General features: G+C 50.1%; 1 long non-coding RNA gene and 1 other non-coding gene across 6 annotated transcripts; one reads left to right on the top strand and one right to left on the bottom strand.

Moving 5' to 3' along the window:
- Positions 1-5,635: 5,635 nt before the first annotated feature.
- LOC115936131 (U6atac minor spliceosomal RNA) lies at positions 5,636-5,760 on the top strand. Its single transcript, XR_004071710.1, has one exon. It is a non-coding gene; the product is annotated as a U6atac minor spliceosomal RNA (small nuclear RNA).
- Positions 5,761-7,093: 1,333 nt separating this feature from the next.
- LOC115936047 (uncharacterized) lies at positions 7,094-26,547 on the bottom strand. 5 transcript variants are annotated; one of them, XR_004071626.3, is made up of 4 exons: positions 15,155-15,516; positions 14,574-14,756; positions 9,857-9,937; positions 7,094-8,396 (listed from the first exon to the last, which is right to left on the bottom strand). It is a non-coding gene; the product is annotated as an uncharacterized lncRNA (long non-coding RNA). The 5 variants fall into 5 exon arrangements; XR_008668855.2 differs by lacking the exon at positions 7,094-8,396 and adding an exon at positions 26,442-26,547 and having other exon boundaries at positions 9,612-9,937; positions 15,155-15,431; XR_010135223.1 differs by lacking the exon at positions 7,094-8,396 and adding an exon at positions 26,442-26,528 and having other exon boundaries at positions 9,612-9,937; positions 15,155-15,395.
- Between the last annotated feature and the right edge of the window lie 156 nt (positions 26,548-26,703).

Raw genomic sequence — 26,703 nt, 5'->3', positions numbered from 1 at the left:
GATGTAGTCATTTTTTTGATTGTGGTGATTATTTCACGGGTATATATATATATATATATATATATATATTTCTTCCAATTTTGGCCGAGTGCGGTGGCTGTCACCTATAATCCCAGCACTTTGGTAGCCTGAGGCAAGAGGACCCCTTGAGCCCAGGAATTCCAGACTAGCCTGGGCAATACAATGAGACCCCCATCTGTGGAAAAAATTATTTAAAGTAGCCGGGCGTGGTGGTGCACACCTGTAGTCCCAGCTACTCAGGAGGCTGAGGTGGGAGCATTTCTTGAGCCCAGGAGGTGGAGGTTGCAGTACGCTATGATCATGCCACTGCACTCTAGCCTGGGTGACAGAGCTCACTTGAATCTGGGAGGCAGAGTTTGTGGTGAACCAAGATTGTGCCATTGCACTCCAGCCTGGGCAACAAGTATGAGACTCCATCTAAAAAAAAAAAGAAAAGAAAAAAAAGAAATCAATGTGGCTGCTCTCAAAACACCAGATACGTCTATTGAATCATGCATAGAACCTGGGAAAGGGACCTCTGGGTGGATTCCTGAATGCAGTGGACCTACAGTGAGTTGGGCCTGGGTCAAAACTCTATTGCCTAACTCTCATATAGCCCCAACACTAGCAGGGGACCACAATAAGGCTTTGGGTCCCTGGGTATCAATGCCAAGATGGATTCTGTGTCTACCAGCACTTGAAATGTTTAAATTCCTCTTTACCTAGTATGTGGCAACTCTAGTAAATAGCCATAAGTGCCATGGGGGAAGAATTGAGGAATCATGACCACTCACTCACTGCCATGAAGGAGTTGTTCCTCCTGGAAACCCAGCCTCTCCTTCAGGCACTGGGGTCTGGTCTGAAGTTTTTCACTGGGGTAGCTGCCCTCAGCCTCCATCTCCCATCTTGGATTTCTTTTGGTTGTGTAGATTAAGCAATGACTTTGTGGGCTGTTCTCCTCCTTGGCCACAGGAATAACCTGCTCAATTCGCCACCTCCACAGCTCTGGGAAGGTCGGATGTCCCTGGCTGCCACAGCAATGTTGGCACCTCTGCTTAGAGAGGGCCATGCTTTCTCCAAGCCTCCAGGGGCTACACAGGCAGCATGTTGGCCCCACCTCCTGGGCTCTTTCTAGGATGTTATATCCTGTATCTTAGAAGAGTGTTCTCACAGAAGCCTGGGCAACATAGTGAGACCCCCATCTCTACAAAAAATAGAAAAAGTTAGCCCGTGATGCTGGCACATGCCTGTAGCCCCAGCAACTCAGGAGGCTGAGGTGGAAGGATTGCTTTGAAGTCAAGGCTGCAGTGAGCCATGATCGCACCACTGCACTGCCCAGTGAGCCTGGGCAACAGAGCAAGACCCTGTCTCAAATAAATAAGTAAATAAATAAATAAAAATAAACTCTACCTTATCCAACTTTATGTTCTACCCCTCCCTACCTTGTCCCAGGACCCTCAGGCCTGCCACACACACGTGCACATGCACAACTCTCTCTGACTCGCTCTTCCTAGTCACCTTGGCCAAGTCCTGCAGCTTCTTTAGAATTTGGTCCCTGCCCTTTCTTATTAAGCCCAGTGCCTCCCTAGCCAAGTGTAGTCTCAAGTTCGGGTGTGACCAGGAGCAGGTGGCTGGCCCTGAGGGTGGCCATTGCCTTGCAAGTCAGTGGCGGCTGGGCACCTGGGTGCTTCCCTTCAGACAACCCCATTCCAAGCTTCAGGGAGCCTCTGTCCCCACAGAGGGAGCTAAACTGACCAGGACTGAGAGTTCATAATTTTCTCTAATTATGCCCTGGGCTCAATTCTCAGCATTTTTAGCCCTCCAGTAGCAGGAAATAGTCTCTTTAGCTGCAGCCTCAAGGCCCCGTGACCAACACTGTGCTATGGTGTGATTGGTGGTGAATCATGCTTAGCCTTTCACTGTCTTTCTCTAACTGATGGTCTCAGCAGCACCCATCCAACTCCAGGCCTTATTGACGTCCATCCCCAGGACCTCTCAGAAAACTGAGCTATGGCATCCCCAGTGCACGTTCTCCCATTCTAATTCACCAACTGTGGAGGTTCTAAGTTCTAACAATTTCGCCTACTTCAGCATGCCAGGGGCGTCAACCTGCCACCCACCACCAGGGTTAGCACCAGCAGTGATGTGAAGCAGCTCGCACATCCCACGTGGAGCCTGCTTCCTCCGCCTGCCCTGGAACCAAGCCTAGGTCAGGTTCTCTGGAAAACTCGAGCTGGTCCTGTGCAGGCAGGAGCCACCCCCATGGTAGAGTGAAGGAGACAGGATGCCGCAACGGAGGCCTCGCCCGATCCCTGGGGGAGCTCTGGTGCTGGGATGGCTGGTCAGGGACATCCTGCCTTGAGGCAAGGGAACTCTGCCCTTCCAGGCTACTGGTGGTGCCAAGATACCAAAAGGAGGGGCATGACCATGGGCCGCGGGTAATTCCTGCAGGGGACTCAGCTGAGAGCCACCAGTAGCCACTCTTCCCAGTGGCTGTGGGACCGAGTGCCTCAGTCCTGAGAGGATCTTGCCCGTGGGCACAGAGCGCCAGAGACCTTGGAAAGTCCCTCTGAGCACGACTCCTCTGTGCCTAACCCTGAGCAGCTCCAGGGCTCCACCCTAAACTGTGTATTGCTTTGGACGTGCCAGCAGTTCCAAATCCTGGGGGGCCAGCCGGGCAGACAGCATCTGGTGTGGAGAGAACAAAGAGTGAAGCCGACTGAGCACACGGTGGATTTGAACTGTTGTATGGGCGGGAGGTGGGGTGGATGAGACAGGGAGGGGTCAGGGGGATGCTATGGCTGGAGCTGAGGTGCTGGACATTATGAGGGGAAGAGGAGGCCATGGGGGAGGTTTTCTGGTGGGGACCAGACATGGCTAGAGCAGTGCTTGAGAAAATTCCATCCAACATAATGGATGTTAAGAGGGGATAACTCTGCATTCCCTGAGCTTTGGCTGTACCAGTGGGGGCAAAAAACCGCTCCAACCTCCAGGAGTGTCAGGAGAGCGACACAGGCACACAAGAGGCAGAAAGGCCTGTACGAGGCCAAGTGCCAGCTAGCTGAGGTCTGAGGCAGGGCCACGTGGAGGGGACCTGCAGGGCTTCCTGGCTAGTGTGTCCAGGGGGCCCTGCCCGAGGGCTGTCCAGTGGGGAGGCGTTGGCCTCATCTCCAACTGTCAGGAAGGGAATGTGACTCTCCAGGAGGAGGAGACTGGCCCAAAGCCACGCAGCCATGCAGCGGTGGGGTCAGGACCTGCACCTGAGTCGGCACTAGAACCACCTCCTTAACCACCAGTCCACACTGCCCACATTGAGGTGGGCAGGAGGTCAGGAACGAGGAGCACCAAGGAGCAGCCTTGACAAAACGGCCCACAAAGATGCCAGGGCTGGGAACCACACTGCTGCAAGAGGACAGAAGGGGAGATCCACGCTGGGAACAGACACTCAGGATGGAAATGTGTCAAGAAGGAAAGAAGAATGCACGCGGCAGCCTGAGGGGCTGGCAGTGTCCGACGGGGCTTGTTACAGAAGTGGGGAGAGAGTCCACGCCAGAGGGGCTGGTGGGGCAGGGGAGGACAATGGGCTCCAGAGGGGCCGTGTGTGTATAGAGGAGAGTCATAAAGACAGGAAGAAAGCCAAGGGGAGGAGCCCCACGGAGAAATAAGACGGGAAATTCATTCGGGGTGGGGTAGGAGAGGGTCAGGGAGAGAGGGAGGACTCCTTTCTGCTTTGGGGTAGAAACGATTAGAGTGGTTTTGTTGTTGTTGTTGTTGTTGTTCTTCTTCTTCTTCTTCTGAGACAGAGTCTTGCTCTGTTGCTCAGGCTGGAGTGCAGTAGCATGATCTCGTCTCACTGCAACCTCCGCCTCCCACGTTCAAGTGATTCTCCTGCCTCAGCCTCCTGAGTAGCTGGGATTTACAGGCACCCACCACCATGCCCAGCTAATTTTTTGTTTTTTTAGTAGAGACAGGGTTTCACCATGTTGCCCAGCCTGGTCTCAAACTCCTGAGCTCAGGCAATCTGCCTGCCTCTGTCCCGAAAAGTACTAGGATTACAGGCGTAAGCCACCACGCCCAGCCTACGATTAGAGTTTTTTTAAGTGCTGGGGTAGGAGGCAGTAGACAGGAGTCCCGGCCATGGGAGAGGCTGGCCTGGGGCATTGTGTGGGGCAGTGAAAATGCTATGGGTAGAATTAGGCGGGAAGGAAGAGGAGTGTGGCAGAATTCCATTCTAAAACAGGATAGTTAGGGAAGGTTTCACAGGCGATATTAGAGGAAAATGTGAAGGTGCTGAGCTATCAAGGGTGGGAACCAGTGTCAACACTCTACAGGCAGGAGAGGTCTGGTGCTCTTGGTGCCTGGTGCTATGGCTGGAAAAGCAAGTGCAGCTGGAACAGAGTGGACAAGGGCGAGAGGAAGAGGAAGTGAAGGCAGAGAGGGAACAACGAACTTCACACAGGGTCGTGAGAAACTGTGCAGACTCCGGGTTGGATTCTGAGGCAAGTTTGGTGCCCTCAGAAGGTTTGCAGCTGAGGAGGGACACGGTTGGGGATGACTCAGCTGCTGCTGACTTGGCTGACAAGTGAATGAGGAGAGCAAGTGCGCAGACAGGGAGTCCGGTCAGGAGGCTACGGCAGGAACCAGTGGGAATGCAGGAAGCACAGACTGCGACTCATATTTCTGGAAGTACCTGCAGCCTTGACAAGAAGTATTTGCTTGTGGGTGGTATGCTGGGTGTGAGAGATGAGGCGTTTGCAAGAATCCTGGCTAGGTGAATGGGATGACTGGTTTGAAGGAGATCAGTGGCTACACATTCAGCTCAAGGTGTCTAGGAGATGTCCAGGTGGAGATGTTGGGGGAACAAATGCATTAGAGCCTGGGGTTGAGGAGAAAGGCCCAGGATATGAGGAGCATTTGGGAACTGTGTGCCTTCAGGAAGAAGGGATGAGGTCACCAATGGCAGTGGATGTTTTAGAGAAAAGTTCCAACCCTGACAATCCCGGGGGGCATTTCAACATTAAAAGATTGGGACAGTGATGAGGAACTAGTGAGGAGACCAAGGGCTGGTCAGCGAGGTAAGAGAACCATGGGACAGAGGTGCTGGAGGCCAAGAAAAAAATATTTCAGGCCAACGGCAGTGGCTCATGCCTGTAATTCCAGCACTTTGGGAGGCCAAGGTGGGCGAATCACTTGAGGTCAGGAGTTCCAGACCAGCCTGGCCAACATGGTGAAACCCCGTCTCTACTAAAAATACAAAAAATCAGCTGGGTGTGGTGGCACACGCCCATAATCCCAGCTACTCAGGAGGTTGAGGCAGGAGAATCACTTGAACCCGGGAGGCGGAGGTTGCAATGAGCCGAGATCACGCCACTGCACCCCAGCCTGCATGACAGAGCAAGACTCCATCTCAAAAAACAAACAATTTCAGAAAGAAATGATCAACCATGATATGGTCGGGCAGAAAAGGCAGGTGGAGTTGGAGGGAAAGGAGGGAGAGTGACTTAGGGTGGGAGGAGAGAAAGTGGAAACAATGAAGGTGGACAACTCAGCGTGACTTTGCTGTTAAGGGGCACAAAGCACTGAGGTGGTCGTTGCAAATGGAAGTGGGGTCAAGAGAGGGTTTTAGGAGAGAACCGTGCTGTATGGAGGGAAAGAAGGTTGGCATTCCCCTTGACAGGGATGGAAGAGGCCCTCAGGCCTGACAACACACACAGGGTTAAGGTGCTCCCACCTACTTCTGGCGTCTAACCCTCGTTTTTTAAATCTTTTTTTTTTTTTTTTTTTTTTTTTTTTTAATATGAGGAGCATTTGGGAACCGTGTGCCTTCAGGAAGAAGGGATGAGGTCACCAATGGGAGTGGATGTTTTAGAGACAATTTCCAACCCTGACAATCCCAGTGCAGTGGCCCGATCTCAGCTCACTGCAACCTCCGCCTCCCAGGTTCAAGCGATTCTCCTGCCTCGGCCTCCTGAGTAGCTGGGATTGCAGGCGTCCGCCACCAAGTCTGGCTAATTTTTGTATTTTTAGTAGAGACGAGGTTTCACCATTTTGGCCAGGCCAATCTCGAACTCCTGACCTCAAGTGATCCGTCCGCCTTGGTCTCCCAAAGTGCTGGGATTACAGGCGTGAGCCATAGCGCCCAGCTTTTAAATCTTTTAAAAACTAAAAATTAAAAAAGAGAAAGAGAGAAAAAAATCAGCATGTTTCCACGCGGGGGGCACCGTCTCCGTACCCCCGGGAGACGCGCAGGAAGGACATCCTGGAGTGAGGAGACTGGGGAGACCTTAAGGAGTGGAGGGCAGGGAGGGAGGGAGGCTGCGCGGACGGTGGCGCGAGAAGCTCACCGCGTGGTGCACAGGACGCCGGGCTGGGCCGGAGCCAGAGGCAGGAAGGTGGGCAGAGGCTGCATTGGGCGAGTAGGAGCGCTCCTGATGGCTGCTCTCAGGAGAAACCAAGGCCGAGTGTGCAGAGAGTCGGGCAGGAAGACGCCTTGAGAGAGTGGTTGACGCAAGCCAGCAGAGGGTGTCGGGGACAGCGTGTGCGGGCTGCCATGCGCTCGGGTGCTGCGCAGGGTGGAGTCCTGGGGCTTGGCCCATGGAGTGCTGTCGCGCCCAGGGTTAAGGGGGTGCAGGCGGTGAGAGCAACGGAGCCCAGGCTGGCCCGGCCCTGCCAGGCTAAGCTCGGGGGCTCCCCGCCTGTCCCCCCAGTGCCTGCTGCGCTGGGCCCAGGCTGCCCGTGCCCTGCCAGGCCCTCAGGCCCCCCACCCTCCACCCCAGGGCCTGCTCCTCACCCCAGGGTTCCATCTCCCTGGTTTCCACCAGAGACTGGGTACGTGGGGGCGCTGGCAAGGCGAAGGAGGAGGCCTGTTTACCGTCACCATGGAGACGGTGGCGGGGTGGGTCACCAGGCTTGGTGGGTACGGGGCGAGGCCGGGGAGAGACTGCTTTGCCCCCAGCCCTCCCTTCTCCTACCCCCACCCCTTGTCCTGGGCCCGCCAGGCCCGTGAGCCCACTTCAGGAGGAGCGCATACCCGGCTCCGACCTGCAGAACCGCCAGGGGATAGAGTGCGGTCTGTGATAATTAACACAGAAAATTAACACATCTTATTCTAGTTTATTTCTGTGCTCATGTAAATAGTGAATGATTTAGAATCCTACCACAGTGTGACAGTGTCCGCTTTCACACCCTCGGCTGGTTCTGACGCACTCCCGGCGTAGGAAGCTCTGGTGGGTGCCAGATGGTGCTGAGTTAACCTTTTCCAGTTGGTGGCACTTTGTCCCCGATCTCATTTCACCCTCAGGACAGTGCTGTGGAGGGGTCGCTAAGAGTCCGAATCAGCAGGTGGGCACTGGTAATAATATCAGTAATAAGAACCAACACAGGACAGCAGGTCTGTCCAGCAGCACCCTCTGCTACTTTTTTTTTTTTTTTTTTTTTTTTTTTGAGACACTGTCTGGCTCTGTCCCCCAGGCTGGAGTGCAGTGGTGGGATCTCAGTTCACTGCAACCTCCACCTCCCAGGCTCAAGCGATCCTTCCGCCTCAGCCTTCTAAGTAGCTGGGACCACAGGCAGGCACCGCTGTCTAACTAATTTTTGTATTCTTTCTAGAGATAGGGTTCTGAGATATTGCCCAGGCTGGTCTTAAACCCTGGGCTCAAGCAATGCGCCCTTCTCGGCCTCCAAAGTACTGGGATTACAGGCGTGAGCCACCAAGTCCGGCCTATTATGTCATTTTTACAGTTGCCATTTTCCCCCAAATGTATAGAAAACAATGTGCCTCATATTTCACAAATGTTGGTATCTTCCCAGTACCGTGAGCAGGGCACTGTCCACAGTGGGTCAGGCTGAGTTGGTCCCCGCAGCACTGATTCTGTTGACCCTAATGGCAGCAAGCAGAGGGCAGTTTATTGGTGTTTGGCCCTCTGTGTCCCTAATAGAAGCCCCTGCAAGCTGCAGCCTTCCATTCCAAGGCTCTGGTCCTCTGCAGGTGGAGTTCTCTTTGCTGGCCCCGGGAGACAGCGCAGTGGCCCGAGCTCTGGCTCATCAGGTCAGGGAAAGAAAATCACCTTCAGAATCTCTCATCTCTGGCCAGCGTTCTTCCTGGTGACTGAGTCACAACTGTCCTGTTCCCCATGGGTGTGGTCATGGCATAGTGCCTATGGGTGGTTTTTCCTCTGGAGTCTCCCCAGGACTCTTGTGACCCAGAAGTGCACATCACACGCGTGCTGTGCACAGGCCCCTCGTCCTCAGTGGCACCCTGAGATCAGGCAATGGGCAGGCGTTCATAAATGTGCAGCTGCTCCAACCCGGCACCAGAATGGCTGTGGTGTGTATGAGGCACTGCTCCTTCCAAGAGCTTTCAGATTTGGGGTGAGGTGTACAGAGGAAGCAGCCACCTGTCACAGAAGACAGAGTAGTAAAGTTAAGAGAAAAGTGTGTCCAGGCACAGTGGCTCATGCCTATAATCCCAGCACTTTGGGAGGCTAAGGCAGGAAAATCACCTGAAGCCAGGAATTCAAGACCAGCCTGGGCACCATAGTGAGACCCTGTCACTGCAAAAAAAAATTTTTTTTCACCTTAGCCAGGCATGGTGGTGCATGCCTATTGTGCAGCAACTGGGCAGGCTGAAGCAGAAGGATCTCTTGAGCCCAGGAGTTTTAGGCTCCAGTGAGCTGTGATCACACCACTGCACTCCAGCCTGGGTGACAGAACAAAGACCCTGTCTCAAAAAAAATTAGAGAAAGTATAGACAAACAGCTGAGGAGTGTGAGATCCCAGCAGTCAGGAGGCTTTCCTGAGAAGGGAAAATTGGCCCTGGGCTCTGGAGAAGACATGGAACTTCTGATGTGGGATGGTGAAGGGTATGGGCACTGCCAAAATCCCCCCTGGACTCCCCCAGCATCCCCTCTGTCCCTGCCTCCTCGCTCCTCCTGCTTTGAAGCTGGGCTGCCATTTGCTTCTCTGTCTCATCACTCTCTTTTCTTTATTCAAGAAAAGCTGGCTGGGCATGGTGGCTCATGCCTGTAATCCCAGCACTTTGGGAGGCTGAGGCGGGCGGATCACAAGGTCAGGAGATCGAAACCATCCTGGCCAACACGGTGAAACCCTGTCTCTAATAAAATTACAAAAAAATTAGCCAGGCATGTGGCAGGCACCTGTAGTCCCAGCTATTCAGGAGGCTGAGGCAGGAGAATGGCGTGAACCCGGGAGGCGGAGCTTGCAATGAGCCGAGATCGTGCCACTGCACTCCAGCCTGGGTGACAGTCTCAAAAAAGAAAAAAAGAAAAAAAGAGTGTCGGCCAGGCGTGGTGGCTCACGCCTGTAATCCCAGCACTTCGGGAGGCCAAGGCAGGCAGATCATGAAGTCAGGAGCACGAGACCAGCCTGATCAACATGGTGAAACCCTGTCACTACTAAAAATACAAAAATTAGCCAGGTGTGGTGGCACACATCTGTAATCCCAGCTACTCAGGAGGCTGAGGCAGGAAAATCACTTGAACCTGGGAGGCTGAGGTTGCAGTGAGGTGAGATCACGCCAATGCACTCCAGCCTGTAGGACAGAGCAAGGCTCCATCTCAAAAAAAAAAAAAAAAAAAAAAAAAATCCAAAAATAAACAAGAAAACATTAACAGTAGCACTAAGAAGAATAACAGTCTCAGCCGGGCACGGCAGCTCAAGCCTGTAATCCCAGCATTTTGGGAGGCTGAGGCAGGCGGATCACCTGAGGTCAGGAGTTTGAGACCAACCTAGCCAACATAGTGAAACCTTGTCTCTACTAAAAATACAAAAATTAGCCGGGCATGGTGGTGGGTGTCTGTAGTCCCAGCTACTCAGGGGGCTGAGGCAGGAGAATCACTTGAACTCAGGAAGCAGAGGTTGTAGTGAGCGGAGATCATGCCATTGCACTCCAGCTTGGGTGATAAGAGTAAAACTCCATCTGAAAAAAAAAAAAAAAAAAAGAGGAGTCTTAGGAGTAAATTTAACAAAATAATTGCAAAATGTGTACTCTGAAAAATACAAAACATTGTTGAAAGAAATTAAAGTGCTAAATAAATAAATAAGGTTGGGTGTGGTGGCTCACACCTATGGTCCCAGCTACTCAAGAGGCTGAGGTGGGAGGATCACTTGAGCCTGGGAGGTTGAAGCTGCAGTAAGCCATGAACACACTACTGCACTCCAGCCTGAGTGACAGAATGAGACCTTGTCTCAAAATAAAAAAGTTAAATGCCAGGCACAGTGGCTCACTCCTGTAATCCTAGCACCTTGGGAAGTCATAGGCAGGCGGATCACCTGAGGTCAGGAGTTCGAGACCAGACTGGCTAACATGGTGAAACCCCATCTCTACTAAAAATACAAAAATTAGCCAGGCATGGTGGCAGTTGCCTGTAATCCCAGTTACTCAGGAAGCTGAGGCAGGAGAATTGCTTGAATCTGGGAGGCGGAGATTGCAGTGAGCCAAGAGTGCGCCATTGCACTCCAGCCTGGGTGACAGAGCAAGACTTTGGCTGGGTGCAGTGGCTCACGCCTGTAATCCCAGCATTTTGGGAGGCCGAGGCGGGTGGATCACCTGAGGTCAGGAGTTTGAGACCAGCCTGGCCAACATGATGAAACCTCGTCTCTACTAAAAATAAAAAAAAAAAATTAGCTGGGCATAGTGGTAGGCACCTGTAATCCCAGCTACTCAGGAGGCTGAAGCAGGAGAATTGCTTGAACCCAGGAGGTAGAGGTTGCAGTGAGCCGAGATCGCGCCATTGCACTCCAGCCTGGGCAACAAGAGCAGAACTCTGTCTCAAAATAATGATAATAAAATAAAAATAAAAAAGTTAAAAGTATGTGTGTGTATATATATACACACACACTCATACAAACACACACACACACACATATATGTACATGTATAGTATCAGCCATGAGGTCCTGCCAGAAGATGACGGCTCCTAATGCCACTTCCCAGCACAAGAGTTCAGTGCCCATATATGCAAGGCTGAGAGCCTCACAAAGAGCAGGGCAAGGTACACACATCAGTGATATAAAGCATATAGGATATAATATATTTATACAACATGGAGGGGATTTACATGCTATCTATGCAAGAAAGGTATTACACATCTATCTTCCTACACGTAGAAATGTAGAGTAGTTTAGTAATCACCATGCATAAATACATAGAATGGATAACTATAGTGGTTACATAAATATTGAAAGAATGATGAAAAAATGTAGAATAGTGCTAAAATTAATTCTAAGTGGAGAAATGATATAGATATAGATATGCAAATATACACACATATGTCTCTCTGTAAATTGGTAAAGTTATACATTTGCATATATATATATAGCAGTTGGATAAATATAATGTTTAAAGGGACACTATTTATAGAAATACTATAAAGCATGGGGCACAGTGGCCTGCACTGTAGTCCCAGACTTGGGAAGCCAACCTGGGAGGATCGCTTGAGCCTAGGAGTTTGAGACCAGCCTGGGCAACATAACAAGAACTTGTCTCAAGAAAAAAAAGAAAGGCCGGGCGCGGTGGCTCACGCTTGTAATCCCAGCACTTTGGGAGGCCGAGGCGGGTGGATCATGAGGTCAGGAGATCGAGACCACAGTGAAACCCCGTCTCTACTAAAAACACAAAAAAATTAGCCAGGTGTGGTGGCAGGCGCCTGTAGTCCCAGCTACTCGGAGAGGCTGAGGCAGGAGAATGGTGTGAACCCATGAGGCGGAGCTTGCAGTGAGCCGAGACTGCGCCACTGTACTCCAGCCTGGGTGACAGAGCGAGACTCTGTCTCAAAAAAAAAAGAAAAAGAAAAAGAAAAAGGTAAAAAATACCATATATTCACTTTTTTTTTTTTTTTTTGAGACAGAGTCTCACTCTGTCACCCAGGCTGGAGTGCAGTGGCATGATCTTGGCTCACTGCAACCTCCGCCTCCCGAGTTCAAGCGATTCCCCTGCCTCAGTCTCCCAAGTAGCTGGGATTGCAGGTGCCCACCACCAAGCCCAGCTAATTTCTGTATTTTTAGTAGAGACGGGGTTTCACCATGTTGGCCAGGCTGGTCTGGAACTCCAGACCTCAGGTGATCCACCCGCCTCAGCCTCCCAAAGTGCTGGGATTACAGGCGTGAGCAACCGTACCCAGCCACACATTTCTTGATAGATAAGATACATAAAGTTACTCAATAAATGTATATCCAGATACTTAATGGTTAGGGAAGCTTAGTTAAGGCACCTGGACACCAGGAAAACATGCTTTTCCCACCAAAAGCTCCAGATGGTCCTGTCCGGTCCTGTCCAGTCCTGTATCAAGATGCCAGTGGGGAAACTGAGTGCCTGTTGAGGCAGGCACCCTGGAGGCAGCACAGCCAGTGAGGAGAAGGGAAGGGATATACATGAATGTGAAGTTTATGGTATTCGAGGTGCACTGAGCACGCTGTGTACGAAGGGCTGGCCTAAGCCCTGCAGGGGCATTATTCATCTCATCTTCTCTACCCTGAGATGGATGATACCATCATCCCCAAGTTATAGTAGAGGAAACCAGGGCCCAACAAAGAAAAGCTGCCACACCAGCAACTTTATAAACCTTTACAATGTCATGAGAATTTGTGGGCTAGTCCAGATTTTTAAAGAAAACTTCAAGTTTGAGCAAATTTGCAGACACTCAAAATCTACTCTCCCTAACCTGGAAGTGTCTCTGCAAAAATAAAAACAAATAAAAAGTAAAATGTCATGACAATTAGTGGACTAGTCCGGATTTTTAAAGAAAACTTCAGGCTTGAGCAAACTTGCAGACACCCAAAATCTACTTCCTGTATCCTGAGAGTCTGCACCAGGGAGAGCAGTGGGGAGGGTGGAACTGATGCCGAACTGTCCTAGACCGCCCCCTTCTGGCCAGAGGAGGTGGGCTCAGCTGTCTCCATGAACAAAAACCGCCCTCTCTTGGCTAGAGGTAGGGGCCAGTCCTCAATAAGGGCCCTGTGTGTGTGTGACAAGATGCACTAACCACTCGCTTCGTGCCTAGTGGGGCTGTGGCCAGGGTGGGAAGTTGCTGGCTTGGCCTGGAGAGGGGACGCAAAGGGACACATCTGAAGCCACAGAAATTTCAGAAACAAGCAAATGCACGGTCACTGGGAGACACCTGGACACTGCAAAGATGCAGAGATAAAGAAGGAAACAACAGTTCAGCAGAGGGAGAGAGAGACGGAGCAAGGACAGGGAGAGAGACACCCAGAGAGAGATAGAGAGACTCTCCCAGACAGATACCAACCAAGCCAGAGAGATGCGGAAGGACTGAGACACACAGAAGCCGCCCCCGCCCCGGCCCTGCACCCCAAGACATGGTGGAAAAGGAAGCATCTTCTCTGACCTGAGCCGAGACAGACAGGGAGCCCCTAGCAGGAAGAGCTCTTCCCTTACCCATCCTGTGGCGTCTAGACAGTCTTCCCGCCCCAGCCCAACACCCGATTTCAGAAGCTCCCAGGAGCTCTGCATCCTAGTCCTCTGGGATTTGTTGGTACAAACGGGCTTGCTGTGGGACTTTCCCCAGGATGGGCTAGGACTCTGTCTGTGGCAGCAGGCCCAGTTTCCCAGCTTCCTAAATTCCACTGCCATGTCTCTTTGCCTGTCTCATTCTCCTGGTGAGTATGCTTGCCTTTTCACACAAAAAATGGAGGTTTCCTCCCAACCAGCTCTGTCCCACTGAGGCTGATAAAGAACTGTGAACCTGGCTGGGCATGGTGGCTCACTCCTGTAATTCCAGCACTTTGGGAGGCCGAGGTGGGTGGATCACTTGAGATCAGGAGTTCGAGACCAGCCTGGCCAACATGGTGAAACCCCGTTTCTACTAAAAATACAAAAAATAGCCGGGCGTGGTGGCTCACACCTGTAGTCCCAGCTACTCGGGAAGCTGAGGCAGGAGAATCGCTTGAAACCGGGAGGCAGAGGTTGCAGTGAGCTGAGATGGCACCACTGCACTCCAGCCTGGGTGACAGAGCGAGACTGTCTCAAACAAAAACAAAAACAAAAACAAAAAACTGTGAACTTTGCTGGGCATGATGGCTCACACTCCTAATCCCAACACTGAGAGGCTGAGATAGGGGGATCACTTGAGGCCAAAAGTTTGAGGCCAGGTTGGGCAACAAAGTGAGACCCTGTCTCTATAAAAATACAAATTAAAGAACTGTGACTTGGAGATGCCAGTGACTCTTCCTGGGCTTTGATGAAGACCCCTTCCTGGCTGAGGAACAGAACCTGTCCCAACCTGCCTGGACCAGCCCTGGGGCCTCATCTGGCCCCCACCCAGTGGCCAAGGCTTTATTATCAGAACCAGGACTGCCTCCTCATGAGTGCAGCCTCCTGAAGATGGCTGGGAAGTCCATCAGTCGAAGGCCTGGGGAAGGAGGAGATGTGAACTCCTCCTCAGTCAGGAGATGACATTTACCTGCAATCTTCCTCTTATCTTCCCCCACCCGTAGGCCACATTCAGCATTCTTCAACAAACACTCTGTTGCCTGTGCCCAGAGACCCAGATGCTGGAACCTGACCGCCCGGATCTAATTCTAGTCCCACCACTTACCAGCTGGCTGACTTGGCAGGCAACTTCACCTGTTGTGCTTCCGTTTTCCATAGATAAGATGGAATCTGGCTAACATCAACGTCACTGAGCAGGCTGGGTGCAGCAACTCACGCCTGTAATTCCAGCACTTTGGGAGGCTGAGGAGGTGGGAGGATCACTTGAGCCAAGGAATTTGAGTCCAGCCTGGGCAACATAGCAAGACACCCCCCAATAAAGAATCGAGCCTGCCCAGCCTATGGGTGCTCATTGCTCCAAACAATCCCTGCATTCCCCCATAAAGTCCAGGCTGCCCGAACCATGGCCAGTAATACTGGAGAACAACCCCTCCAAACGAGCTGCCCAAACTGGCTGCCAATCCGCAAGAACGGCCTCTTATCCAGCCTGCACCCCCACCCCCTCCATGGCTGCTAATCCTGGAAACAATCCCTCTATTCCCACTTCAGAAGCTGGCTGCGCCTCCCCCATGAGACACCTCTGCGCCCTCCCCGAATGAGCCGCACGTCTGCTTCTCCAAACGGCCGCTGTGCCCGGTGCTCAGCGCATCTCAACTCGCGGCAGGCCGCCCCGCGAGCCGCCTCTACCTTTCCTGCGGCTCGAAGGGACCCCAGCGTGAACCGTGTGCTTGTTTTTCATTGTCTCCATCTCGGGGCTTCCTTGTAGAGTTTGGAGCTCCGCGTGAACGGCGCTCTACGCGCTAGTTCCATCGGCTCCTCGGTGCCCGCACGCAGCCACGCGTGCCAGTCAGTGCCTGGGTCACCGCGAATTCCATCCCAACCCGCTCCGGCACCGCGACGGTCTCTCCTGTCACTGGAGACGTTTCTTCTGTCAGTGCAAATATATGTCGTTCCTTGTTTTTTTCTATTAAAGACAGTGCTTGGTGGGAACATTTCTGCACTACTGGAGTTTCTGAAGCTTCAACCCCACGCACCAGGCCCACCCACACCCGGGCCCCCGTTCCCCCGCCCAACCCACCCACAACCAGCCACCTAGCTCAGATCCCGGCCCACGATCTGCACCCCACGCCCGCCCCACACTCAAAACCGCTCCCCAAGGCCGCCTAAGCCTGCACCCCATGGCCTGAGTCTCCTCCCACACCCGGCTTTCCCCGTGCCCAGCAACTTCTGCAATACCCGATCCCCCAGTATCCCGGCCCCCTGCATTCCAGACCCCCACACCCTCTAGCCATCGTCCCCCACGTCCCGGCCCCACCCCATGTCTGACTCTCCCACGCCCAGGGCCTCCCTCACAGCTGTCCCTATCACACTTTGGTCACCTTCCCACGTCCAGACCCCTGCCCGGCGCTGGGCCCACCCTAGGTTCCAGGCCCCCTCCACACCCCCCAAACCTCCCCTACCCACACACACCCAGGGGCTCTGCCAAGGCTGTTGGGGGTTTGGTGGCAGCAATGTAGTTAATGAGTATCCTCAATTCAAAGAATGTTCAAGACTGCACTGCACTGGAGAACGTGAGAGCCCTGAAATCTTGCTGCTCCTATATGAAAAACACTTGAAAGAGGTTTTCCCAAATTTGACAATGTCCAAAACTTTCACATTAGCAATGGGGAGCATATATTCAGGGCAACTGGTATGCGAGGAAATGTTAGCAATAATAAGTGGTGAACTGGAATGCACATTTTCTAAGCTATTAGTAAAAAAAATTTAAGAGAGGGGGTCGGCTGGGCATGGTGGCTCATGCCTGAAATCACAGCACTTTGGGAGGCCGAGGCGGGTGGATCACCTGAGGTCTGGAGTTCCAGACCAGCCTGGCCAACATAGTGAAACCCTGTCTCTACTAAAAATACAAAAAAAAAAAAAAAAAAAAAAATCAGCTGGGCGTGGTGGCGAGTGCTTGTAATCCCAGCTACTCGGGAGGCTGGGGTAGGAGAACTGCTTGAACCCAGGAGGCGGAGGCTGCAGTGAGCCGAGATTGCGCCATTGCACTCTACCCTGGGCAACAAAAGTGAAACTCCACTTCAAAAAAAAAAAGAGAGGGGGTCAATCACACCAGAAGACCCGTTTATCCTTCATTCTTTCTCAAAGACATTGTTCTAATATTCTAAATCATTATCATATGAAGCAGTGATCATGATTATGCAGTTACTGGTAGCAGTAAAATGTAATTATGAGGGAATTAATTTTAAAATTTATCTTTTGGAATTTTGTTATGCTATGCTTTTGAAAATTTGCAGTTGTTTTGCTTTTGTCATTCTAAAATCATTCTTTTATCATTATAAATAAATACAAACTTTGAGACAAACTGATTATATTCAGAATTTTGTGCTCTTTTCTTTTTTCTTTTGAGATAGAGTCTCACTCTGTAGCCCAGGCTGTAGTGCAGTGGCGCCATCTCGGCTCGCTGCAACCTCTGCCTCCTGGGTTCAAGCGATTCTTGTGCCTCAGCCTCCTGCTTACAGGTGTGCACCACCATGTCCGGTTAATTTTTTTTTTTATTTTTTCGAAATGGAGTCTCTGTCCATCTTTTGAGCCGAGATTGCAGTGGTGCAACCTCGGCTCACTGCAACCTCTGCCTCCCGGGTTCAAGCAGTTCTCCTGCCTCAGCCTCCCGAGTAACTGGGATTACAGCCGCATGCTGCCCAGCTAATTTTTGTATTTTTAGTACAGACGGGGTTTCACCATGTTGGCCAGGCTGGTCTTGAACTCCTGACCTCAGGTGATCTGCCCGCCTATGGCCTCCCAAAGTGCTGGGATTACAGGCGTGAGCTACTGTGCCCGCCCGGCCTAATCTTGTGTTCTTTTCTTAGAGATAACTCTACCTATGGTGCCTACTTCAGCTCCCACTTTCAGATCTGCCCTCCTCCTCTAGGGGCAGGTGTGTCTGGTCCTCTGAGGGACACACCTGGGGCATCCCTGCTGAGCACCACGTGTGCACAACTTCAGCTTTCAGAGACAATGTTGATTGTTTTCTAAGGCAGGTGTGCCAATTTAGGACTGGAAATGAGTCCCATGCACCCCCAGTCTGCCCAAACCCAGGAACCTAGAGGGGTCCTAATCCCCTGTGTCAGTGAAAAGGTGGAAAATAGCAAACTCTACCCATCCCTCAGAGCAAAATGGGTTCTCCAATTCCTCTGTGGTGCAGGCTATAAATTCAGACCCTCAGTGTGGAAAATCCCAATGTTGATCATTAGAAGTTAATATATTAAAATATTTTACCAGTTTATTAAGAACTTAGAGGCAAATAATAGCTCTCAAGAATTTATACATCAAACCACAAGACATTTTAATTTTACATTATAGAAAAAACCTGGTGCTCTATTTTTAAAAACATGATTGGATTTTTTTCCCCATTGTTTACTAAATTTCAACATCTTCAATAGTTCTTTCTGGTTTGGTAAACATTGCTCTGAGTCACTTCTCCTTCTCTTTTGTAGTCTGATCAGAGGAGAGCACACTACCAGCTCCCTTTGTTTACTGGGGAGGCCGAATAACAAATGGTTGGTATTTTATATTAGCTACTGCTGTGGAGACAACAAATACATGTGGAGCTCTGATTGCATTTGAATCTAGGTTTCAGGTGGCCACAAATTCAATAATTTCTTTAACTTATTTAACAGACAAGCCTCTACAAACTACTGACATTCATGGTCACATTCTATGCCAACAAACACAGAACCAATACCTTTCCAAATCGTAGTGTCGTGGGATTCTTTCAACTTTAACATTCAGTGCCAGTAAAAACATTCTTTTATTCTACTCCTACCAAGTAAATAAGTGATTCCCCTTATCAGATGCTTAATCTCATCATAACTAACTTATTTTTATAAAGATTTAGATAAAGGAGTTCAGTGGAGAGACATTTATTGGAATGAACCACTGGTTTGAGATAAGAAACCCTTTTCATAAATTATGCCTTAATCTAAAATCTGGGTAAGTATTTTACTTCATTGGCTCAGTTTAACTGGAGGAAATAGCAAAGAGAAATTTATGACTATGGCTTATAAATATTTAAAACCTGTTTCTTCAGAAACAGTGATCAAGGATTACTGAGAAAAAAAAAAGAAAACCTGTTTCTTTCACTGACTGACTCTGACCTCTGAGAAAGCTGTCTCTCTGCCCCAGCACTCTGCCTCACAGCCTGCTTTATGAATCTTCACTACACCCGTCAGTCAACACTGGGAAGATAACACATCTATTTCTTCCTCCCACTCTAAGCCCACTGTGACATCATCCATTGGAGGCAGGAGCTCTGCGCTGTCCCTTTGCAGCCCCTGGAACTGCAGTGAGATGTGTGTATTGAGTCAATCCATAAATACCAAGTAATTCTATAAATAAAAATTATAGGAGACCCTTGTTTTGGACTAAGCTCCTGCTTAGGATCAGCTTAGTCCTAAACAAGGGTCTCCTGGGTGGATCACCTGAGTTCGAGACCAGCCTGACCAACATGGAGAAACCCTGTCTCTACTAAAAATACAAAAAGAATTAGCCAGGTGTGGTGGCACATGCCTGTAATCCCAGCTACTCAGGAGGCTGAGGCAGGAGAATCGCTTGAACCTGGGAGGCAGAGGTTGCACTCCAGCCTGGGCAACAAAAGCAAAACTTGAAACTCCGCCTCAAAAAAAAAAAGAAAAGAAAAGAAAAAGAAACAAACAAAAAACACAGGGGTCTCCTATAATTTTTATCTAACATAACTTTCAAAGCATTTTCATTCTAATACAATTACTCCAAAACAGAGTCACCTCTGGCCTTCCATCAGGAGAGAGATAACAGTCCAACTTCCCAAACAGGCCAGCTTCAGTGGCATGATAATGAAGTTCCCTCTGCCTTTAATCCTTACAACAAAAAGGGACCCAAGGTTAGTCAATCAGTTCTTTTTTCTATTGTTCTGTCTCCTTATTCTTGCCTTAGGAGGAAAGCAACCTTAAAATGACCAATTCACTTTTTCTTTTTTGTTTCTGCTTTCTTTAGCCCTTTTGGTCTATAAAACCAACCTCCTCTGCTCAGTTCCCTGGAACATTTATTCCATTTTATGAAAGGAAGTGTTGCCTTATTTGAGAATCACAAAGCCAATTAAGAATTTTTAAATGGGCCAGGCACAGTGGCTCACTCCTGTAATCCCAGCACTTTGGGAGACCAAGGCGGGTGGATCACCTGAGGTCGGGAGTTCAAGACCAGCCTGACAAATATGGAGAAATCCCGTCTTTACTAAAAATACAAAATTAGCCAGGCGTGGTGGCACATGCCTGTCATCCCAGCTACTCAGGAGGCTGAGGCAGGAGAATAGCTTAAACCGAGGAGGCGGAGGTTGCAGTGAGCCGAGATCACATCACTGCACTCCAGCCTAAGCAACAAGAGCGAAACTCCTTCTCAAAAAAAAAAAAAAGGAGCCAGGCACAGTGGCTGATGCCTGTAATCCCAGCACTTTGGGAGGCTGAGGCAGGTGGCCCAGTCTCCACTAAAAATACCAAAATTAACAGGGCATAGTCACACACACACCCTGTTGGCCAGGCTGGTCTTGCACTCCTGACCTCAAGTAATCTGGGCCAACACTGTAACTGCCCAAGGGGTTCACCTTGCCCGCTGCGTAGACAGAGCCAATTCATCAAGACAGGGAACTGCAATAGAGAAAAAGTAATTCATGCAAAGCCAGCCGTGTGGGTGGCTGGAGTTTTATCATTACTCAAATCAGTCTCCCTGAGCATTCGGGGATCAGAGTTTTTAAGGATAACTTGGTGGGTAGAGGGGGAGCCAGTGAGCCAGGAGTGCTGATTGGTCAGAGATGAAATCACAGGGAGTAGAAGCTGTCTTCTAGCACTGAGTCAGTTCCTGGGTGTGGAACACAATGTCAGACAAGCCAGTTTATTGATCTGGGTGGTGCCAGCTGATCCACAAGTGCAGTTCTGTAAAATATCTCAAGCACTGATCTTAGCAGCAGTTTAGGGAGGGTCAGAATCTTGTAGCCTCCAGCTGCGTGACTCCTAAACCATGATTTCTAATTCTGTGGCTGTTAGCCTAGTCCCCAGGCAAGAAGGAAGTCTGCTTTGAGAAACGGCTGTTATCATCTTTGTTTAAACTATAAACGGCAAACAATCCTGGTGAGGTGGCTCACCTCCCAGCACTTTAGGGGGCAGGTGGATTACCTGAGGTCATGAGTTCGAGACCAGCCTGACCAACATGGTGAAACCCCCGTCTCTACTAAAAATACAAAAAAATTAGCTGGGTGTGGTGGTGGGCGCCTGTAATCCCATCTACTCCGGAAGTTAAGGCAGGAGAATCCCTTGAGCCCAGGAGGCAGAGGTTGTGGTGAGCCGACATCTCACCTAGGTCCTGCCACTGAACTCCAGCCTGGGCAAAAGAGTGAAACTTCATCTCAATAAATAAATAAACAAACAAACAAACTACAAACTAAGTTTTTCCCAAAGTTAGTTCAGCCCACATCCAGGAATGAACAAAGGCAGCTTGGCAGTTAGAAGCAAGGAGTCGGTTAAGTTAGATCTCTTTCACTGTCTCAGTCATAATTTTGCCTAGGCAGTTTCAACATGGTGAAACCCCATCTCTACTAAAAATGCAAAAATTAGGCTGGGCACAGTGGCTCACACCTGTAATCCCAGCACTTTGGGAGGCCGAGGACCAAAGTGGATCACCTGAGGTCAGGAGTTCAAGACCAGCCTGGCCAACATGGTGAAACCCCCTCTCTACTAAAAATACAAATTAGCCTGGCATGATGGCAGGCGCCTGTAATCCCAGCTACTCGGGAGGCTGAGGTGGGAGAACTGATTGAACCCAGGAGGTGGAGGTTGCAGTGAGTCGAGATCGCACCATTGCACTCCAGGCTGAGCAACTGAGCAAAACTCCATCTCAAAAAAAATTAGCTGGCTGGGTGCGGTGGCTCATGCCTGTAATCCCAGCACTTTGGGAGGCTGAGGCGGGCGGATCACGAGATCAGGACATCAAGACCATCCTGGCTAACACAGTGAAACCCAACACAAAAACAAAATTAGCCGGGCGAGGTGGCAGGTGCCTGTAGTCCCAGCTACTCAGGAGGCTGAGGCAGGAGAATGGCGTGAACCTGGGAGGCGGAGGTTGCAGTGAGCCGAGATTGTGCCACTGCACTCCAGTCTGGGCGACAGAGCGAGACTCCGTCTCAAAAAAAAAAAAAAAAAAAATTAGCTGGGCGTGGTGGTACATACCTGTAGTCCCAGCTATTCAGGAGACTAAGGTGGGAGGATGAGTTCCGAAGGCAGAAGTTGCAGTGAGCTGAGACTGCACCACTGTACTCCAGCCTGGGTGACAGAGTGAGATTCTGTATTAAAAAAAAGAAAATGGGGCCAGGCGCAGTGGCTCATGCCTGTAATTCCAGCATTTTGGGAGGCCGAGGCAGGAGATCCACCTGAGGTCAGGAGTTCGAGACCAGCCTGACCAACATGGAGAAACCCCATCTCTACTAAAAATACACAATTAGCCGGGCATGGTGGCTCACGCCTGTAATCTCAGCACTTTGGGAGGCTGAGACAGGTGGACCACGAGGTCAGGAGATCGAGACCACAGTGAAACCCCGTCTCTCCTAAAAATACAAAAACTTAGCCGGGCGCAGTGGCTGGCACCTGTAGTCCCAGCTACTCGGGAGGCTGAGGCAGGAGAATCACTTGAACCGGGAGGCGGAGGTTGCGGTGAGCCGAGATAACGCCATTGCACTCCAGCCTGGGCAACTGAGCAAAACTCCGTCTCAAAAAAAAAAAAAGAAAAAAAGAAAGAAAATGGGCCCACCGCAGTGATTCATGCCTGTAATCCCAGCACTTTGGGAGGCTAAGGCTGGCCGAGCACTTGAGGTCAGGAGTTCAAGACCAGCAGCCTGGCCAACACAGTGAAACCCCATCTCTACTAAAAATACAAAAATTAGCCAGGCGTGGTGGTGGACTCCTGTAATTCCAAGATAAGGGAGGCTGAGGCAGGATAATCACTTGAACCTAGGAAGAAGAGTTTACACTGAACTGAGATCGTGCCACTGTACTCCAGCCTGGGCAACACAGCAAGACTCTGTCTCAAAAAAAAAAAATAATGCTTGGGACCAGAGATATTTCTGATTGTGGAATTTTTTGGATTTTGGAATATTTGCATATACATAATGAGATATCTTGGGAATGAGAACCATGTCTAAATAATTTACGTTTCATATACACCTTATACACATAGCCTGAAGATGATTTTATATATTTCTTTTTTTTTTTTTTTTTTGAGACGAAGACTCCTTCTGTTGCCCAGGAGGAGTGCAGTGGCGCAATCTCAGCTTACTGCAAGCTCCACCTCCCGGGTTCACGCTGATCTCCTGCTTCAGCCTCCCGAGTAGCTGGGACTACAGGGGCCCACCACCATGCCCGGCTAATTTTGTTTTTGCATTTTTAGTAGAGACGGGGTTTCACCGTGTTAGATAGGATGGTCTCGATCTCCTGACCTCGTGATCTGCCCTCCTCGGCCTCCCAAAGTGCTGGGATTATAGGCGTGAGCCACCGCATCCAGCAGATCTTATATATTTCAAATAATTTTGTGTATGAAACAAAGTTTTGATTTTTTAATATGGCCTGTCACATGAGGCCAGGTGTGGAATTTTCTACCTGTGGCGTCATGCTGGTGCTCAAAAAGTTTTGGATTTTGGAGCATTTTTGGATTTCAGATTTTTTTTTTTTTTTTTTTTTTTTTTTTTTGAGACAGGGTCTCACTCTGTTACCTAGGCTGGAGTGCAGTGGCACAATTACAGCTCAGTGAAGCCTGATCTGCTGGGTTCAAGGGATCCTCTCACCTCAGCCTTTCGACTAGCTGGGACCACAGATGTGCACCACTACACCTGGCTAATTTTTATATTTTTTGTAGAGACGGGGTTTCACCATGTTGCCCAGGCTGGTCTCAAACTCCTGAGCTGAAGGGATCCACCCACCTTGACCTCCCAAAGTGCTGGGATTACAGGTGTGAGCCACTACGCCCAGACAAATTTTGGATTTTTGGATTAGGGATGCTCAACCTGTATGTGGAAAACAAGGTGCCAGGGAACAGGCTCTCAGTGACTGCAGGCATCAGGTGATGTGCCAGGGAGACACAGAAAGGAAGAGTGTTTCAACATGTGGCCAGTAAGACTTCCAAGAATGGCCTGGTGCGGTCGCTCACGCCTGTAATCCCAGCACTTTGGGAGGCCGAGATGGGCACATTGGCTGAAGTCAGGAGTTTGAGACCAGTCTGGCCAACATCGTGAAACCCCGTCTCTACTAAAAATACAAAAAAATTAGCCGGACGTGGTGATGTTCGGCTATTCGGGAGGCTAAAGCAAGGCAGGGGAATTGCTTGAGCCAGGGAGGTGGAGGTTGTAGTCAGCCGAGATCGCACCACTGTACTCCAGCCTGGGCGACAGAGCAAGACTCAGTCTCAAAAATAGAAGACTTCCAAGAATAAAAATATATTACTTAGGTTAAGTTCAGTGGGTGACAGAGGAAGGAAATAGACTCAACTCAGGCCAAAAAAAAAAAAAAAGGAGGCGGTGGTATGGAGTAACTAATATTAAACAAGAGTTAAGTAAATCTTCAAATGGAGATTTGGAATAAAAATAGTACGGTGCAACAAGAGCAAAACTCCATCTCAAAAAAAAAATGGTATGTATGGTGTTCAGATTCCACTAGATATATTACAACTCATGTAGCCATTTTACTTTAAAATATAAATATTAAAACCTACCAGAAATTGTATCTTTTGCAACTATTTGCGCTTATGATGAGAAACTTTAGCAACATAAAACTGTGGAATGGATATGTGGTTTTTCAGAAATGAGAGCAAACATTCAAAGACTACTCTATTACATAAATACGGGAATAGAAGAGTGGCCCAGAAACGAAATAGCAGGAGCTTCTAGGGTTCAGCAAGAGAGGGCTGAGGGAGACTGCCCAAGAAGGGATTCAAGCGGGGCCTAGAATGCCAAAGCTTGTACTGCACTTTACGTGTGTCACAGGAGGACAGAAAGGGGTGAGTCACAGAGCTGTTTAGGAGGCAGAATGGACAAGAATCGTTTGATTGGTTATGGGGATTTGGAGGCAAATAAAGTCTAGGATGATGCTCAGGCCTTCGGCTTTACCACTTGGATGGAGCACAGAGAGTAGGCGGGGTGGTTTAAAGAAGAAACCAAGTATTTATTTCAGGAAATGTCAAGTTTCAGCAAACTATGAGACATGCATGTGGAGACAGGAGGAAGGCAGTGGGCCTGGTGGTCTCCAGCTAAGGAGAGAGGTCAGAGAGGTGAGTTTCCAGGAGGGAGCAGCCAAATCTCAGAGCCTACTGAGGGGGTTAAGACCTAATTATCCATCCAAAAGTGTATCCATCCACCCAAATATTACTCAGTTATTTTATTTATTTATTTGTTTGTTTGTTTGTTTGTTTGTTTATTTTTGAGACAGAGTCTCGCTCTGTCGCCAGGCTGGAGTGCAGTGGCGCGATCTTAGCTAACTGCAACCTGCGCCTCCCGGGTTCAAGCAATTCTCCTGCCTCAGCCTCCCGAGGAGCTGGGATTACAGGCGCGCCACCACGCCCAGCTAGTTTTTGTATTTTTAGTAGAGACGGAGTTTCACCATGTTGGCCAGGATGGTCTCGGTCTCTTGACCTCATGATCCACCAGCCTCAGCCTCCCAAAGTGCTGGGATTACAGGCGTGAGCCACCGCGCCCTGCCAATTTATTTATTTTTATTGAGACGGGGTCTTGTCATTTTGCCCAGGCTGGTCTCAAAGTCCTGGGTTCAAGGGATCCACCTGCCTAGGCCTCCCAGTTCTGGGATTACAGGCGTGAGCCATGGCGCCCTTTCTACTCAAGTGATTTATCAATCATTTTACTCAATAGTTAATTCACACATCCATCCAGTTCCCACAATGAATTCCATCCACGTGCCAAGGTCTCTGGGACAGGAAGCTGAGTGACCTGAAATCACAGCCCTGGGAGAAAAGGGAGGTGAGTGGTCAAGACAGATACACCCATACCTGTGATGTGGGGTTTGGGAAAGGTGGGCCTCCCAGAGGGGAGGCAGGTGAACAGGAAAGGTGGCTTCCCAGGTGAGACAATTGTTGAATTGGACAGAGTGGAAATGGCTCACAGTGGTCCTTGGGAGAGGATGAGAATTAGGATGGAGAGAAAAGATTGAATACGTGAGATATGGAAGAACTAAAAGGATGGGCTCTCACTGGGGGGTCGGGGGGGACAGGGAACCGAGTTGCCTAACTCCCTTTGGTGGAGTCAGACTGTATGCTGAGCGCTGTGACTTTGGACCACTGTCCATGTCCTTGAGGGGGTCATATCCTGAGGAGCTGGCACACATTTCAGCAGATATCTCCATATGACTGTGTTTAGTGGTGGCCTGTGGGACCACGTGGGAAAGAGACCGACCTGAGATGGGAAATTCTTAAAGGTCAGAGATGGTGGGGGAACGGAAAAGTTTAACAGTTGTTGACTGTGAAGTGCCTGCAGGAAATGAAAGGGAGGTGCCCAAGAGCTAAGAAGTCTGGTATAGGAGAAGCATGAGTAGGAGCTGCAACAGGGGGCTAAGAGGTGACCTGTGCAGTAGGAGGAAAGCACTCGCGTTCTCCCAGGTGCGGAACGAGCAAAGGTTGATGACAAATGACTTTGCCTACCATCTTGAACCCTTTCGGCTTCTCTTCTTGCACAGGTCTTCATTCTCACCCTGCTACACAGCCCCTACCAGAACGTTCTGAAATGCAAACCTAACAACTGTCTCACCCCAGCAGGAAACTCCCCAGGGTCCCGGGCCCCCTGCCGGGTTGCAGGCCTCACTCTTCGCGCCCATCCCCCCGCCCTGCCCGCCCTGAGCTCGCCCCCAGTGCTGGCCTTTCACGTCCAGTTATCCCTCCCAGCCTCCAAGGTCCCCGTTACCGAAGACCGCCACCATCACGACATAGCGCAGCACATATGGGTAAACAAATGGACTGAGACTCAAGCAAAGAAGTAACCCGAGACGCGCGTTACACGGAAAACGACTGCGCAAGCGCGGTAGAGCAGGGGCTTGCAGGTGAGTGGGAGCAGCCAATCCACGCGAAGGGGGTCGGGACCACTTCCGCGGAGGAAAGCCCCGCCCACACCTCCTGGGCCCTCGCCTCACTGGCGGTTTCTCCCGCGAGCCAGCCTCATAGACATT

Source organism: Gorilla gorilla, chromosome 8, assembly GCF_029281585.2.
Source record: "Gorilla gorilla gorilla isolate KB3781 chromosome 8, NHGRI_mGorGor1-v2.1_pri, whole genome shotgun sequence".
NCBI classification, from domain to species: Eukaryota; Metazoa; Chordata; class Mammalia; order Primates; family Hominidae; genus Gorilla; species Gorilla gorilla.
Note: the sequence above shows the minus strand (reverse complement) of the source record. Positions and strands in the feature narration are given on the sequence as shown.